The sequence below is a fragment of the Schistocerca nitens genome, chromosome 9 (assembly GCF_023898315.1).
Source record: "Schistocerca nitens isolate TAMUIC-IGC-003100 chromosome 9, iqSchNite1.1, whole genome shotgun sequence".
Taxonomy (NCBI): domain Eukaryota; kingdom Metazoa; phylum Arthropoda; class Insecta; order Orthoptera; family Acrididae; genus Schistocerca; species Schistocerca nitens.
Genome location: NC_064622.1, coordinates 123,654,714 through 123,671,895, shown reverse-complemented (window position 1 = coordinate 123,671,895; position 17,182 = coordinate 123,654,714). Strand labels below are relative to the sequence as shown.

Here is a 17,182-nt window from a genome sequence, read left to right as displayed (position 1 = left end):
TATCTACTTATGTAAGAAACTTGTTATATTTCCTTTGATGTTTTCTTATTACGTACATACTAGGCTAGCAACATTTTCATATTATTTTTGTAAAAGGAGCCATGTTTTCTCCTTTCCAATCAATTAGGCAAGCAACATTTCTGCCATTTTGTATAAAATTTTAACATTTTTCTCTTGCCTATATGCCATGCAAGAAAATTTTCGTCCTTTGGTAAAAAAAAGTACTTAGATGCTAAGCAAGAAATACTTTTACTCATTGGATATAAATTGAAACATTTTTTCTCTTTGCCTAATTTTTTCGTCGTTTTGTAAAAAAATTTTACTGTTTGTTCCTTGCCAATATGTTAGGCAAGAATCACCCCGCAAAATTTTCAAAAATGAGGTTGGGAGTTATGAGAGTTGGCAATACTCTCTTAGGATTTAAAGGTTGGCTACAGCGCGCATACACAAGCTCTGGAATCTAAGATATTGTTGTCGCGCCTCGCAGCGCACCGATTAACTAGTGGCAGTTTTGAAGCCAGTGTAGGAGCCCGCCTGCTGTGGTGCGCACGTGTGTTGGGCGAGGGGTCGTCGGCGAGCTGCCGTACTGCCGTGTCCGCCAGCAGCGACACAGGATTTGGTATTTAGTTGATATTTTTTATAATTTGCACCTCGCTTATTTCAGAATATAGTTTTTTGTTTGGGTTATCATTTATCGAGTTTACATTTGACCAAACCCTTTCTCTTGAATTATATGTAGTTGTAGTAAGCAGCCGCAGCAACAGCAGGAGACGCTATACAGAACATGCATTGCACTCAGCATGAATAATAGGTTTTTTTTATGTTTTTGTTAAATAATGGAATGAAGCAGATCAAGCAGTGGCAGTAGAAAGAACAAGTAAGTTATTTGTTGTGCACAGGACCAATAAAAAAATAAAGTTTTGGCGATCTCTGTAATAGTAAAATTAACAAGAGTACAAGCACGAGATTTTCAGTAGAAAGCACGAGATAAGAAGATAGAGCTCGCAACTTTCACGTTGAATGAATGTCTGAACTGTGGAATGGATACAGAACTCGAATTTTTGTGTAGCGTGTTGTAACTGCAAGTGGTGTGCTTACTGTCTTATTGTTAGCAAAACATAACACGAATGGATTGGGCAACGCAAGTCCCAATACCAATAAAGAAATACAGTTACTGCAAAATGCATTCAGCCCCTTAAGCACTGAATCCTAAGGCCCTGTCAAATCTAATAAATTTGGTCCCTGTGCACATAACAAACAAATTAAGTTCTCTTACCTCTAAAGCAGCAACGGAGTAACGCGATATACTCTCGTCTCTCACAAAAAATATGAATATGCTAACTACAGACTCAGCAGTGTGCAATGCTGACCCTAGTACTTGAAATGCGCTTGAAATTCATTTGGCTAATAAACGAGAACGTTTAAGAAAATTCAACTTCTTTAAAAAACTATATGACCTGGCCTGGGAGGCAGTACTGATTATGGTGAATTACTAACAGTGAGTTTTCTTAGCAAAATTATATTTCAAGTTAAATTTGTCTTCTCAAAAACATCTGACAATTGAAACTACATTACTCACAGTTGATTCACAAACATGGAGATTTAAACAGCAAGTATTATCTAACTTCATTAATCCAACATCATCAAATTAAATACAGCTCTGTTAAGAAATCTTAAAAGCATTACAAAAATGAAATATTTAACTAGTCGTTTAAAAAAAATTACAAATTAACAGCCAACTCATCTACACTGACGCACTGGCAAAACAAAAATTACAATTACTTAACATGTTTACCTTATTTGCCTGAAGACTTCTGCTTCCACGTTCAACAATATTGACATACCTACGTTAATATAACTCTTGGTGGCTTCACACAGCACACCACGCAAACTGCCTCCTCTATCATCTTTCCCTCACAGACAGCTACCTTCGACTGAGCGCCCAGCGCCCTCTTACTCCAACACTAGCAGTACAGTACCTTTCGCTCTGTGGTCGCTCACAGTCAGCGATCAGCATTATCGAGCCTATAAGAGACATTAATTGTTTATAGTATCCTAGTTTCATTTTAATTTATTAATATTCTTATCTTATTTTGGTGCCACATACAATTTCAAATAACTTAAACTGACTTATGCTAAGAACAACACACAAACCCATCCCCGAGGGAGGACTCGAACCTCCGGCGGGAGGGGCCGCGCAAAACGATGAGAAACTCCATCTACAGCTACATATACGTGTACTTAATTACTCTAAAATTCACAGTTAAGGGCCTGACAGAGCGTTAAGCGGACCAGCTTCAAGATATTTCTCTTAAGTTCCACTCTGCAAGGTTGCTCGAGGAAAACGAACACCTGAATCTTTCCGCGAGAGCTCTGATTTCTCGTATTTTCTTACGATGATCACTACTCCCACTGTACGTGTGCGCCAACAAAATACATTCATATTCTCAGGAGAAAGTTGCTGTTCCAAATTTCATGAGAAGATCCTGACACAACGAAACACGCCTTTCTTTTAATGGTTTGCCACCTCAATTCGTGGACCATATCCGTTGCATTTTCTCTTCTACGTCGTGATAATACGAAAAGACCTGCCCTCATCTGAACTTTCTCGCTGTCCTTCAGTCCTGATGCAGCTCCCACACCGCACACTAGTACTGCGAAAGTGGGCTAACAAGAGTAGTGTAAACAGTCTCTTTAGAAGACTGGCTTCATTTTCTAACTGTTCTGTCAACAAATGACAGTTTTTGGCTTGATTTCTGCGTAACATTACCATGCGATGGTTCCAGTTTAAGTTATTCGTAATTATATTTAGTTCAATTTACAGCCTGTAGAGTTGCGTGATTTATCGTGTTACCGAAATTTAGCGGTTCAAATGGTTCAAATGGCTCTGAGCACTATGGGACTCAACATCTGTGGTCATAAGTCCCCTAGAACTTAGAACTACTTAAACCTAACTAACCTAAGGACATCACACACATCCATGCCCGAGGCAGGATTCGAACCTGCGACCGTAGCAGTAGCGCGGTTCCTGAATTTAGCGGATTAATTTTAGTAATCATATGGATGACTTAATACTTTTCATTATTTGGAGTCAGTTGCCACTCTTCTTACCATACAGACATATTGTCTAATGCTTTTGCAATTAGTTTTGATCACCTAATGATGATATGAGAAGGCAAATCACAGCATCATCTGCAAATAATCTAACAGCATTACGCAGATTGTCTCCTAAATCGTTTACCTAGACCAGGAACAGCAGAGGGCTTACAACACTTCTTTGGGTAAGGCCAGATATTAATTTTCTTTTATTCGATTACTTTCCGTCAGTTACTACGAACTGTGACCTTTCTGACTGGAAACCACGAAACCTATCGCACAACTGAGGCGATGCTCGACTGGCAAGCAATCTGATTAGAAGTCAGTTTTGACGAACTGTGTCAAAAACCTTCTGGAAATCTGAAATATATATAATCGATTTGACCGCCCATGTCGATAGTACTCATTATTTCGTGTGAGTTAAGAGCTAGGTATGATTCATAAGAACGATATTATCTGAACCCGTATTGATTGTTTGTCATTAAATCGTTTTCTCCGAGGTAATTCATAATGTTCGAACGTAATATCTGTTCCAAAAGCCTAATCCAAATCGATGTTAGTAATTCAGCGGATAACTCCTATTTCCTTTCTTGGATATTGGTGTGACTTGTGCAACGTTCCAGACTTTAAGTACGGTTTTTTCGACGAGTGGGCAGTTGTATATGATTGCTAAGTATGAAGCTGTTGTATCAGCAGACTCTGACAAGAACCTAACTGGCATTAAATTATTTAAGCTGTTTCGCTACATCGAGGATATTTATTTAAAAGTTATGTTGGCAGTTATTCGGATTCTGGAGTATTGACTTCATCTTCTCTGGTGGGGGGAATTCCGTAAAATCGTCTTAATAACTCTGCTGCAGTGGCACTGTCACCATTGACATCACTGATGATCCCACTCAGCGAACTCATTGATTGCGTCCTGCCGCTGGTGTAATTTACATACGACGAGAATCTCTTTGGGTTTTCTGCCAGATCTCGAGACAGAGTTTCATTGTGGAAACTATTAAACGCAGCTCGCATTGAAGTTCACGCTAAAGTTCGAGCTTTCGTAAAACTTTACCAGTCTTGGTATTCTTTTTTCGTTGCTTCTGCAACAGTTTTCAGACCTGTTTTGTTTACCTTGGAGGACCCGTACCGCCACTCGTTACTTTATTTGGTAGATAAATATCTCAATTGCCATCTATACTGTTTCTTCGAATTTGAAGAAACTTTGTATAGCCAAGATCGTGTTCAGTATTCTTTATACTTGATCAACGGTTTCAACAATAAAGTCTGTGATCTTCTGATCTTCATAAAACGTATTGTTCCCCGTTCTGTTTCCTTAGGGTTGCCTCACAAGGTGATTTTAACTGTATTGTTTTTATTTGTGACAAACATGGTTTTACTTTTAACAAACCTGTGTGGAATGTGCTACATACTATCCACTACAATGACAACATGGCATATCTGATACACTCATAATGGAAGATGACGTATAAGAACAAGTTTTTTTGAAGATAAGAACATGACAATCTTAATTGTGGAAACGGGTCACCAGAAATAAAACAGCTTTGAATGTGATCTTGGCGATTAAAAGTTTTTTCAAAGCAAATGGAGATCGCTCTTTTCAATCTCTAATTATGAAAAATATCAATATTTGTTTGAATTTAAACTGCGTTTGGTCTACATAGTCAATTTGTAAGGAGTGGAGACTCTTAGGAAGGCGTCAAGCGAATTTTTATCTCCTTTTTTAAGTAGATGTATTTTGCGTTTATTTTTTGTGGATTTGGCTGTTATGGTATTTAGTCTCGCGAAAACTACCTTGTGATCACAAATCCCTATATCTGTCATGATGCTTCCTATTTGCTCTGGATTATTTGTTGTTAAGAGGTCGGGTACGTTTTCACAACCATTTACAGTTCGAATGGGTTGCTGAACTATTTGTTAAAAAAAAGGGGGGGCAGGGCACGATAGTATTCACAGTGGAGCAGCGAGTGTTCGTTGTGGAAAGTTACGTGACAACATAGTCGTGGAAACGGTTGTTTGGTGAGACACTTAGTCCAAAAATGGCGTCAGAGAGGTTCTGTCTTGAACAAGTCAAAAAACATTCTGAAACGTGCCAGCACACCAGCAAATCTGACTTAAGTTCACCAGAAAATGCTTCACTTCTACAATTCATACCTTACTTCGTGCAATTTTGGCATAGCGACGGCACATGTGTGTAAGCACGAATCAAGAGTCGCAATCGCAGGTAATTTTTCATTTCTAATTCTTCAGTTAAAATGTGATATACCCTTTCAGATGACATCTGACAAGCGTGATCAGTTTCACGCACCTTCAATCAGCGATCCTCCGTGACCATTTTGTGCACTTTTGCAATGATACCTCGAGTGGTGACGCATCTTGGCCGACCACTGCATGAATCATCATCTAAGCTCTCCCGACCAAATTTAAATTTATTTCTCCACTTGGAAACAGCGGAATAAAAAGGAGCAGAGTTCTCCAGTGTATTCTGGAAATCGGCATGAATGTACTTTCCTTTCATACCTTTCTTTACGAAGTACTTAATTACTGCTCGAATCTCGATTTTTTCCATCTTCGCAAATCGCTATGTGTGAACAACAACAGAGCCACGTCACCGCCACAGCTCTGTTCCAAGAGCACTGACGTGGCACGTCTTTACAGACAACAGTCCAATGAATATCACGTGAGCAGCTCGTTGCGCTAGCGCTGACCTCTCGTGGTGATTTCGAGAATTTTTCAAACCACCCTCGTATGTCAACTCACAGAATCACAGGTTCTGGGCGGCGGAGAATCCGCACAACTTCCACTGTATGAACAGAAGGTTGGGGTTTGGTGTGCAGTGCCTGCACGACCTTTTATGGGTGCCACGTTCCTTCATCAGACGCTGACTTCGGCACTTTACATTGCCAACATTTTGAAACAATTTGTGGCAGCATTAATGAGGGAGGAAAGACTTACAGTTACTTCTAACAGGATGGAACAATTGCCCATACAGCCGCCCGAACCTTGGAACACATTTACACAATATTCACGCCTGACAGAGTTGTTAGCAGAGGTCAGTCTGGTCGCGGCCATAACTGGTCACCCAGGTCACCTGATCTGTCAATATGCGATTACTTTAAATGGGGAGCCCTCAAGTGTAAGGTGTGTCGCAACAACCCTCATAATCTTCAAGAACTGCAGCAGAACACTTCGGATGAGACTACAGAAATCCCAACAGTCCAGCTTCGTTCCACGTTCAGCAGCTTGCTGACCAGGGACCAAAAGTTCTAAGAGATGAATGGTGGTCACTTTCAACATGTGCTACAAACAAATTAGTGCTCTATTTCCTGTCTTCTGCCGTGTTTAGTTGTATCTTGGAACTCTGTTCTGCGGGCCACTTCTATTCTCCTCACACTGTATGAGTGGGGTACCTATTTGAGAAGAGATTCAAGTTTTCTTTGAGCTGTTCAGTAATTATATCACCTGAGTCGAGGATGGGCAAAGGGAAACAATTATTAATTTATTTCGGTTGTCAAGTATAACCTCTACCTATAGTAACTCAGAGGGACTATCTAGTTCAATATCAATACAAGGTAAACTACTTTTTATACCAATAAACATTCCGCCACCAAATGTATTTAATTTCGGTTGAACTTATTTACGCCTTCAGCCGGCTTTCCGTAATCTATAGTGATTTTAGCTTCAGTGCTTTCTATTAGCGCTTGTAGTTCTGATTCTTTCTCAAGTTACGACAGTTAACAGCCATAGTACGATTGTTGGCAGTTCTGTCTTCCAGTGTTTGCCCTGCAGCCTTTGAGGCTGACACACTTCCTGTGGTTTTCTGAACCCCTGTAACTCAGAAAACTTGCGACATATTGATGACTTGCCCATCAGCTGTCCCTGTTCCGTAACAGTAACTTAAGGTGTGCATTAATGTCTAGTCAACGAAAGTTCATAGTTTCCTGAAATCCGTACTCATTACAGATGAGGCACAAATAACTTTGGTGAATTTGTTAAATAATAAAAACATTTTATCTAGCGGCCACTATCCAGGCAGGAACAAGATCTGTAACAGAGAAGACGGAATGCTGGACACAAGAGAAGAAGCTGTAGAAAAAATTAAGCGGCTGAGTAGACGCAGCTAATGTGTGCAGTGAAAGTGGTAGAATATTTTATGATTCATGGAGTATGAAGTGGTGTGGAAACTGAAGAGTTTTTGGGATGAAATGTGATTTTGTGTATCACGTAATTAACATTGCCATTAGAGAAAAAATGAAGGCAATGGGGATCATAAGTGGCAAAATTATGAGAACTATCGATCAACACATATTACTGTACTGTCCGTAGCTTTTAGCAGCGAGGAATCGAGCCTATAAATCAGACATTAGCTATGCAGAAACTTAGAACTGCTAGCTCGTAATCTACATATGCCATGGTGCAACGAATTCACGCAGTTATTTAAACTAGTGTACGCATCAGTAAAAAACGTTTGTTTCTCTACATTTCGTGACAGGCAATCCGTGTCCTAAGAGGTATCCTACTGTGCATAGTGAGTGGTTGGCAGCAAAATTAGCAGTTTCAATTTTCTTCTGAGTTTAGAGGGCCACCAGATGAATCGGCGTTACTGATTGTGCTGTTGATAAATGCAATAACTAGTGTTTAGATACAAATACGTTGGATATATTAAGGTAGTTCATTAGTAGCTAGAAATGATATACTGTCAATCATGCAACAACCAATGGTTCCAATCTGTCTGATGTGTTACGCAGCTGTTAATTCGCTGCAAAATGTGAAACAAACGATGTTGCAATGTCGAACATTCAAGCTTTTACCTGTGTGTTATAAATCGGCACTGGTAAACGGAAAGAAACTATATTCAACGAATATTGCTCAATGTGGAGAGTAACGAAAATTAAACAAATTTCGCAACAGATTTCATTTATTAAATCCCTTCGATAAACCCGTCTGCGGCAGCATTCTGCGGTCCGGTTGGAATTCAAATTAATACCAAGTGCGGCGCACGAAGTCCTATAGTTTGAACGCTGCGCTGTTTGAACTGTGGCTCAGTGACAAAAACACTTGTGGCAGTTGCCATTAACAATTCATTTTATCGGCTCATTCCTTTACCGCGCTGAGCAGTGATGCCTCCGAACTTTTATGTGAATATTATTAAAGTTTTTTAAATTAAACAAACATTATTAACATTTTACATCTTTGTTTCTCATAGCTACATGTTTAGTTATCAACATCGTTACTGTAGCATGAACAAATTGCTCCCAACGAGAGACCCGTTTGTTGATACGTCACTATAGAATGTCTGATTCTGTAGACGGAGCCAAAACTTTGCTTTCACGGCTTCATCGCAATCAAAGAGAAGTCCTTGAAGGCATTGTTTAAGTTTAGGCAACAGATGAAATCTGATACGAACAAGTCCTTACTGTTCAGAGGGTGATAGATGACGGTGAATCCAAGGCGCTCGTGTGTGCTCTGGGATTGTCATGTTGAAGGAGAGGATGCTCCTAGTGTGGACGAACTCTTAGAATTCGTGCTTCCAGTTTTATGAGTGATTCTCATGCACCGACGTTATTACGTTAACACGCCACGTTCCACGCTGCAATTCGGAGCCCTCTAGCAGCAGAGGGCTGCAACTTGTGTGGCCGGCCGGTGTGGCCGTGCGGTTCTAGGCGCTTCAGTCTGGAACTGCGTGACCGCTACGGTCGCAGGTTCGAATCCTGCCTCGGGTATGGATGTGTGTGATGTCCTTAGGTTAGTTAGGTTTCAGTAGTTCTAAGTTCTAGGGGACTGATGACCACAGATGTTAAGTCCCATAGTGCTCAGAGCCATTTGAACCATTTTGCAACTTGTGTCAGTGAAGCGGGGAAGTTGACTGAGTAATATGCATAACACGTATAATCTCAAACTATGGTGAGAACAGGCATTAATTTTCAGCATGTCCTCGTAGGAAGAAGCCAAGGTGAAAGACCTGGTAAATGGTAATGGTTCAGCTAATAGTTCGCTTCAAACATTTATGAAACAGTCTGAAGTATGTTACTGCTGCTTTCAACTGGAAAAATAGAAATCTAGCTTAATCGCTGCCTGCTTGATGATTGCTTTTGTGCTTTCGACAAATCTGTAACGCGAGGTAAGTGGAAGTCCTGATTAGGGCCAGATAATTTCTTTATTTCAGTTGAGCGTTTAATTTAAAGACAAGTTGTATTCAGATCAGTTACAGTTCGGATCAAATTAGTTTCTGTTTAGTCAAAGGTTAGCATAAGAGTTTAAGGGCGAATACAGACTACTCCGACGTGACGTGGAAACACGTGGGCTCACGTCATAACGCGTGTGATATAAAAATCCAACACAGGGTTTTCTGCGCTTATGTTTATATTGAGCTGACGTGACGTGGGAATGCGTTGGATGATGCAATCTGACGCTACACGCCTTATGACGCGTGGGAAGAATATCTAAAGTTCTAGATTTTCGTCAGTCGTGGGAAGGCGTCAGAAGTGTGAAGTGGTTTCTCCTCTACCGTTTGCAGTTATTATTTGAAGATGGAGGAGATGTTGATTGAATACGTTCGGTCAAATCCGGTGGTGTATGACCCTTCTAACCGGGAATATCGTAACCAGCATTCAAGGAAATAGGCTTGGGACGAAATAGGAGAAAAACTCGGCATTACATGTTAGTGAAAACAGTTACTTTTTCCATATTTTTTATTAGTTTTTCTTTTATACAATTTATAATAGTTCAATAGGCGTTATATTTTATATTGATAGGAAAAAAGTATCACTCCATAACAAGCAAAACCAAATATGAATATAACAGATATCTATTATATGAATTGGATTATATGAATTATAATTAAAAATAACACCCAATTGAACTTAAAACGGTCGGTTATAACGAATGCGCGTATTAAGTAAATAATACTGGACGTGTCATGGAGCAACTCTACCCTTTCGAATGGAGTGCCATTGCCAAGGACAACTTGCTGAACCATAATCAGAAACGACGTACTTTTTGAACTTATCTCTGGTGATGGCCGCTTCTCTCACGAAATTTCTACGAATGGGTTCGAGGTTGGCTACATCATGAATGTGTTCACTTTCCATTCTGATTTGTTCCTCGAAAGGGGAAATATTTGTTGATGTATTCTGAAGCATGTTATGTAGACAGGTGGAAGCTAAAACTATTAGATCGGCAGTTTCTGGTTTAGTTTCAATAGGCTTTAGCAATATTCTCCAGCGCCCGGCTAGAATTCCGAACGCATTTTCTACAGTCCGTCGAGCTCTTGAATGACGGTAGTTGTATACCTTCCATTCGTCACTTGTAATGGCTGTATTGCTGTATGGACAATCAAATAGGTTTTGCGAGGGAAGGCTTCATCTGCAATAATTACATAAGGAATCTCCATTGCTGGTAGTAGCTCTTGGGAACGGCGTATTTGTTGCTTTAAAATCTCTTCCCCATCTCAGATCGCTCAAAAGTTCCTCCATCGCTACTTTTGCCGTAAGCTCCAACGTCAACAAGCGTGAATTTGTAATTTGCATCTACCAAAGCCAATAAAACACTGGAATATATTCCTTTGTAGTTATAGTAAAATGAACCAGCACCAGCTGGACATCGGATTTGAACGTGCTTGCCGTCCAAAGCTCCTATGCAGTGTGGATAATTCCCCTTCCCATCATAATCCTTGGCTATCTGTTCCCATTCATCTATGTTTGGTTCTGGCATGTAAATCGGTCGTAGAGTTGTCCAAATTATCTCACAACACTCTTTAACTATTTCTCCAATAGTTGAAAATCCAATCCGAAAAGAAAAACCCAATGTTCTGTAAGAATTGCCAGTTACCAAGTACCTCAGACTGGTGAAAAAAAGCCCACTTATTGAATTATTGACCTTCGTTGTCCTTTGGTAACTAAGCGATCTTTGGCTTTGAGCGCCAAAGGAGAATAAATGAAAAACTAATAGATATGTATGGTGCGTTTAAAATTACAGTTCGGTACGGAGCGAGTGGAGGGAAGTGGTGTTGCCAACGCGTGCCAGCAGGCGGCGATATCGACACGCCTAGAAGGAGCCGGCCGCCAGGTAAACATTCTTTAGCGGTAGAGAAACGTCAATAACGAACCGAGAACGTTCTTTGGCGGCAAAGAAACAATTGTGGTAGTGTTTACCTACGGCCTGGCGACAGGAACGCCTTACAGGCCGACACCGGTGGCGGCTCGGGGGGAAAGCCTGGCTCGCCATTGGTGTTGCCTGGGTAACGGAGTCACGTCACCTCCGGCAAGCCAAACGACAAAATTCGCAACTAATTTTAAACGCACTACAAAGACTAGCCTAAAATTTTAAACTAATTGCTCTGTTCTAGGTAATGAATGTAAAAACAACTGGAATAAACTGCGGAATGCGTACATCCAGGCTAAACACCGCAGGGCCACAAAATCAGGTCAGGCGGCAAAGAGTTGGAGCAAATGGAAATTTGAAGATGAAACGGCTTTTTTGAATCCAAATCTCGTAACAAGGAAAACTCGAGGAAATACGGAAGACAGCCCCGTAATGAAGATTATGATGTAACATGAGAAGAAACTGGCGTATGTCCGATTGATGAAACAGACTCAGAAGTGGCCTCGTCAGAAAGTTCCCAATCCAATCCACCAAGAAACGATCTACTGAAAAGTGCAGTCCCTACAATGGCGGAGGCCATCGACAATCCCACTGCTAATGTGTCAGATTCTTCAACAACTTTTACTCGACCTTCAGCGAAGCCCGTAAGGCCTTATGTTGGAAAAAAACGTTTGTCGTCATTCGTACAAGAAATGGTTAAAATAATGAAAGACAATCAACGCTTGCGCTCCCAAGTACTTCTTCAAAGTGCACACGCTATATCAAGTGACAACGTGGACGATGAATGCGAACTTTTTTTCCTCAGCATGGCGAAAAATGTGAAAAAATTGCGTCCTGATGAGCAAACTAGAGTGAAGATGGAAGTGAGCAACATTGTTTTGTGGGCAGCGTTGCAAGCAGCACGTGGGAGCTCATTTCAGGTGAACCCTGGTTACCACAGTGCTCTTAATACAAAGCCATCATCATTCTATCAGTCCTCCTCAAAACCATCTCTTCAACGATCTGAACACTGCTTAGACTGCTGAACGGACTCAACGTTCTCCTACACTTGGCAAGAGAAACAGCAAGAAAACTTTTCTAATTTGTAATTACCTTTCTGATGTATAATAAATCGCACTTGGTGAAATGTTGTTGTTGTTGCATTCAGTCCTGAGACTGGTTTGATGCAGCTCTCCATGCTACTCTATCCTGTGCAAGCTTCTTCATCTCCCAGTAGTTACTGCAACCAACATCCTTCTGAATTTGCTTAGTGTATTCATCTCTTGGTCTTCCTCTACGATTTTTACCCTCCACGCTGCCCTCCAGAACTAAATTGGTGATCCCTCGATGCCTCAGAATATGTCCTACCAACCGGTCCCTTCTTCTTGTCAAATTGTGCCACAAACTCCTCTTCTCCCCAATTCTATTCAATACCTCCTCATTAGTTATGTGATCTACCCATTTAATCTTCAGCATTCTTCTGTAGCACCACATTTCGAAAGCTTCTATTCTCTTCTTGTCCAAACTATTTATCGTCCATGTTTCACTTCCATACATGGCTACACTCCATACAAATACTTTCAGAAACGACTTCCTGACACTTAAATCAATACTCGACGTTAATAAATTTCTCTTCTTCAGAAACGCTTTCTTTGCCATTGCCAGTCTACATTTTATATCCTCTCTACTGCTCCCCAAATAGCAAAACTCCTGTACTACATTAAGTGTCTCATTTACTAATCTAATTCCCTCAGCATCACCCGACTTAATTCTACTACATTCCATTATCCTCGTTTTGTTTTTGTTGATGTTCATCTTATATCCTCCTTTCAAGACACTGTCCATTCCGTTCAACTGCTCTTCCAAGTCCTTTGCTGTCTTTGACAGAATTACAATGTCATCGGCGAACCTCAACGTTTTTATTTCTTCTCCATGGACTTCAATACCTACTCCGAATTTTTCTTTTGTTTCCTTTACTGCTTGCTCAATATACAGAATGAACAGCATCGGGGAGAGGCTACAACCCTGTCTCACTCCCTTCCAAACCACTGCTTCCCTTTGATGTCCCTCGACTCTTATAACTGCCATCTGGTTTCTGTACAAATTGTAAATAGCCTTTCGCTCCCTGTATTTTACCCCTGCCACTTTAAGAATTTGAAAGAGAGTATTCCAGTTAATGTTGTCAAAAGCTTTCTCTAAGTTTACAAATGCTAGAAACGTAGGTTTGCCTTTCCTTAATCTATTTTCTAAGATAAGTCGTAGGGTCAGTATTGCCTCACGTGTTCCAATATTTCTGCGGAATCCAAACTGATCTTCGCCGAGGTCGGCTTCTACCAGTTTCTCCATTCGTCTGTAAAGAATTCGCGTTAGTATTTCGCAGCTGTGACTTATTAAACTGATAGTTCGGTAATTTTCACATATGTCAACACCTGCTTTCTTTGGGATTGGAATTATTTTATTCTTCTTGAAGTCTGTGGGTATTTCGCCTGTCTCATACATCTTGCTCAACAGATGGTAGAGTTTTGTCAGGAGTGGCTCTCCCAAGGCCGTCAGTAGTTCCAATGGAATGTTGTCTACTCCCGTGGCCTTGTTTCGACTCAGGTCTTACAGTGCTCTGTCAAACTCTTCACGCAGTATCGTATCTCCCATTTCATCTTCATCTACATCTTCTTCCATTTCCACAATATTGTCCTCAAGTACATCGCCCTTGTATAGACCCTCTATATACTCCTTCCACGTTTCTGCTTTCCCTTCTTTGCTTAGAACTGGGTTTCCATCTGAGCTCTTGATATTCATACAAGTGGCTCTCTTTTCTCCAAAGGTCTCTTTAATTTTCCTGTAGGCAGTATCTATCTTTGTGAAAAGCAAATCAATAAAATTTCCAAAATGTCTCTGTGATATTTTTTCCCTTCCAGATATATAATACAATAAAGTATCAGCACTCACCTCAAGCAAACTGCAAGTCGTATCTCCGCCGGAATGCTTTCCCTGAGTTGAGTGGAGCGTTTTTCTATTATCGGACCAACCAAGCTCAGGACATGGTAGAATTCAGTTTTTGTCATTCTGTAATACCACTTAATCCTCTCTTCATCTTCTATTAGTTGAGGCATTGAATTTTGGAACTCCCCGAATTCGTCTCGCCCCATATTGATAGGATTCACCCAGTCTCTAGACGAGCAAATGGACGCAATACAGAGAGCAGTCATTTCCACTTCTTCTTCTTCCAGCATGTCAAAAACATGCAGTACATTCATGGTTGCAGGTTCAAAACAAACTCTCGGAAAATACAATACAGACGAAGTAGTTGTTTGATGCTGATATAGTCCGGCCAATGTGAACACAGCTTCATGTCTGACGTAGTCCCATTCTGCCTGACGTGACGTGGGAACACGTCACGTCAGAGTAGTCTGTGTTCACCTTAAGGTGGATGACAGTTTATGATTAAGTAGTTCTTGTACTATGTAGACTTTTTAGAGAGTGGAATGTAAATTTCGGGTAAATTTCATACAGAAACACATAGTGGGGAACCTACAACATCAACTTCGCTTTTGCCTAATAAAAGTATAGTAACTGCGGCTGCAAGTATTGTTATTCTCAAAGTCACAAATTCAAACGCATTTCAGGCTCCAAAATGCGATAAGTGGTTTCAGAAAACTTATGATAGTTAGAAGTTAGTATCTATCTGTTATGAATGTCAAACCAACAGCCGTATTGTGCGAAAGTTCATGTGTTAACGTAAATGAAAAAAAAGGAAGATTAGAGTACAATGTCTCATCGACAATGAGGTTACTACGGATGGAGCACAAGCTCTAACCATGGGAGTGTGAAGAACGAAACTGACAGTGCCCTTTTCAGAAAAACCATCCCTGCCTATGGGTTAAGCGATTATAGGAAATTACGAAAAATCTAAATTCGGGTGGCTGGATGGGAATTTGAACTATCTTGCTCCCCAGAGAGAGACCTGTTGAGGTGTGACAGTGATACGTAATCTCACCAAAGCTAATTACGATCGTAGCGGAGGTTGCAACGCAACAGGTATATGCGCAGCCTTTTATTTAAGATCTTTTGTGCAAAGCGGATTGTGGTATGAGATATGGACCACGAGATATTTCAGTTTTGATTTAGCGCTGCCATCAGAATTTGCTGTCTCATACTGTCGCGCAGTGGGTCGGATGTGACAACAGGTGGCGGGGTGGTGATTCGGAGCACGGCGTCGCAAAGTGTCTGCAGAGCCGGCGTAAGAATACGAAGGGTAAAATCTAAAAGTTAGATGCAGTTTGCGGAGGCAGACATCCCTTAGCAACGAGCATGTGGACACGCCCCAGGTTACGATGTAAGAGGTCCATGATTAAGGAATTTGTTGCTAGCGCACTCGAGCAGATGTAATTTCGATGGATTGCTCACGCGCTCCCTGCAGATGTAATTTCGATGGATTGCTCACGCGCTCCCTGCGATATGTAAGCTATAAGAGAATCTCAGACTAGAGAGCAGTGTTGCAAGCAGTAAGAGCAGTGTGGCAGTAGGATTTAGTTGCTAGCGAGCAGTCGTGTGTATCGAGTTGGCTGGCCTGGTCGTGGGAAGCGATGGCGGAGCCTGAGCGTTGTAGTATAAGGTAAAAGCAGCCTCGCGCATATGTACTATTGTAATATCAAGTCCCATGTAAATGTTTTTTTAAAAAAAATCTCTTAATAATAATCTTCCTTATAAACAAATTAACTTTTGACAATTATTCATCTCAGTTTAAGGAATTTACTAATTTCTCTAATCCATGGTCATCTTGATTATTGCAAAGAAAAACCAGTTGTTCCTTTTATACATGACAAATCTATCGGCCAGCATTGCACTGGGCTGTGCCAGAAAAATTTCTTATAGGAGCAGATATATATGCGTTATCCGGCGACCTTATTGAGATAAGAATTTTCTATTTATTCAGAATGATCTTTGAGGGCCATGACGCAGCGCTGCTGACGTCAAAAATTTACCAGTTTAATTTCACAGTCAATTTTTGAAAGGTTATAAGTGAGCCACAATTTTATTGAGAAATTAGTCACGTTATTATTGGTAGGTTACAGAATCATAAACTGTTGCTAGGTTACTCTAAATGTCAATGCTATACATATTTTCACTGTTGGGTATTTACGCTAAATGTGAATATTATTTAATGTTATTTTTTTCTGTGGAGAGGTTACACTTGTCAAAAGTTAATTTTTTTATAAGAACGAGATTAAAAAAACATTTACATGGGACTTGATATTACAATAGTACATATGCGCGAGGCTGCTTTTACCTTATACTACAACGCTCAGGCTCCGCCAGCGCTCCTCACGACCGGCCCAGCCAACTCGATAAACACGACTGCTCGCTAGCAACTAACTCCTACTGCCACACTGCTCTTACTGCTTACAACACTGCTCTCTGGTCTGAGATTCTCTTATAGCTTACATATCGCAGGGAGCGCGTGAGCAATCCATCGAAATTGCATCTGCTCGAGTGCGCTAGCAACAAATTCCTTAATCATGGACCTCTTACAACGAAGCCTGGGAAGGAAAAATAGTCGTTCCAAAATTTACTTTTTTAAGAGTTATCACGACGAGAAAATTATTTCAAGTAGTGTTTTAAAGGGTCTCTGCTGGAGGTGCTGATGTAGAACGCTACATTATTACGGGGGCAAAATATTAGTAGAGTGGTTTGCCAGACTCACAGTAGTATAAAAATTTAGAAATCTGAGTGACAGAGCGGTGGAAGAAAGGCTGCATCGAGTGTTGCTTGAAGCAGGATCTGTGTGAAATGTCAGTTCCACCTCATTTATGCTTCCTATTTGTTCATTCAACGTCGACAAAATGTCAATATGTATAGACGAGTAGCTAGTGATTTTAAATGATGTTATTAAGGATATTTTTTCGGTGACAATATTTACAGTCTTCAATGAACATAGTGTCATGAACAAAGCTTATGTTGCGTAATGTGCCATCACTCAACCTACTGTCAGTAAGTTGGA

General features: G+C 40.6%; 1 long non-coding RNA gene across 1 annotated transcript in view; it reads left to right on the top strand.

Annotated features, from left to right (window-relative positions):
* Positions 1–524: 524 nt before the first annotated feature.
* Positions 525–17,182, top strand: part of LOC126203739 (uncharacterized) — a 101,904-nt gene continuing 85,246 nt past the window's right edge. Inside the window, exon 1 of the long non-coding RNA XR_007540362.1 lies at positions 525–619. This is a non-coding gene — a long non-coding RNA (uncharacterized LOC126203739). The remainder of the gene's footprint in view (positions 620–17,182) is intronic.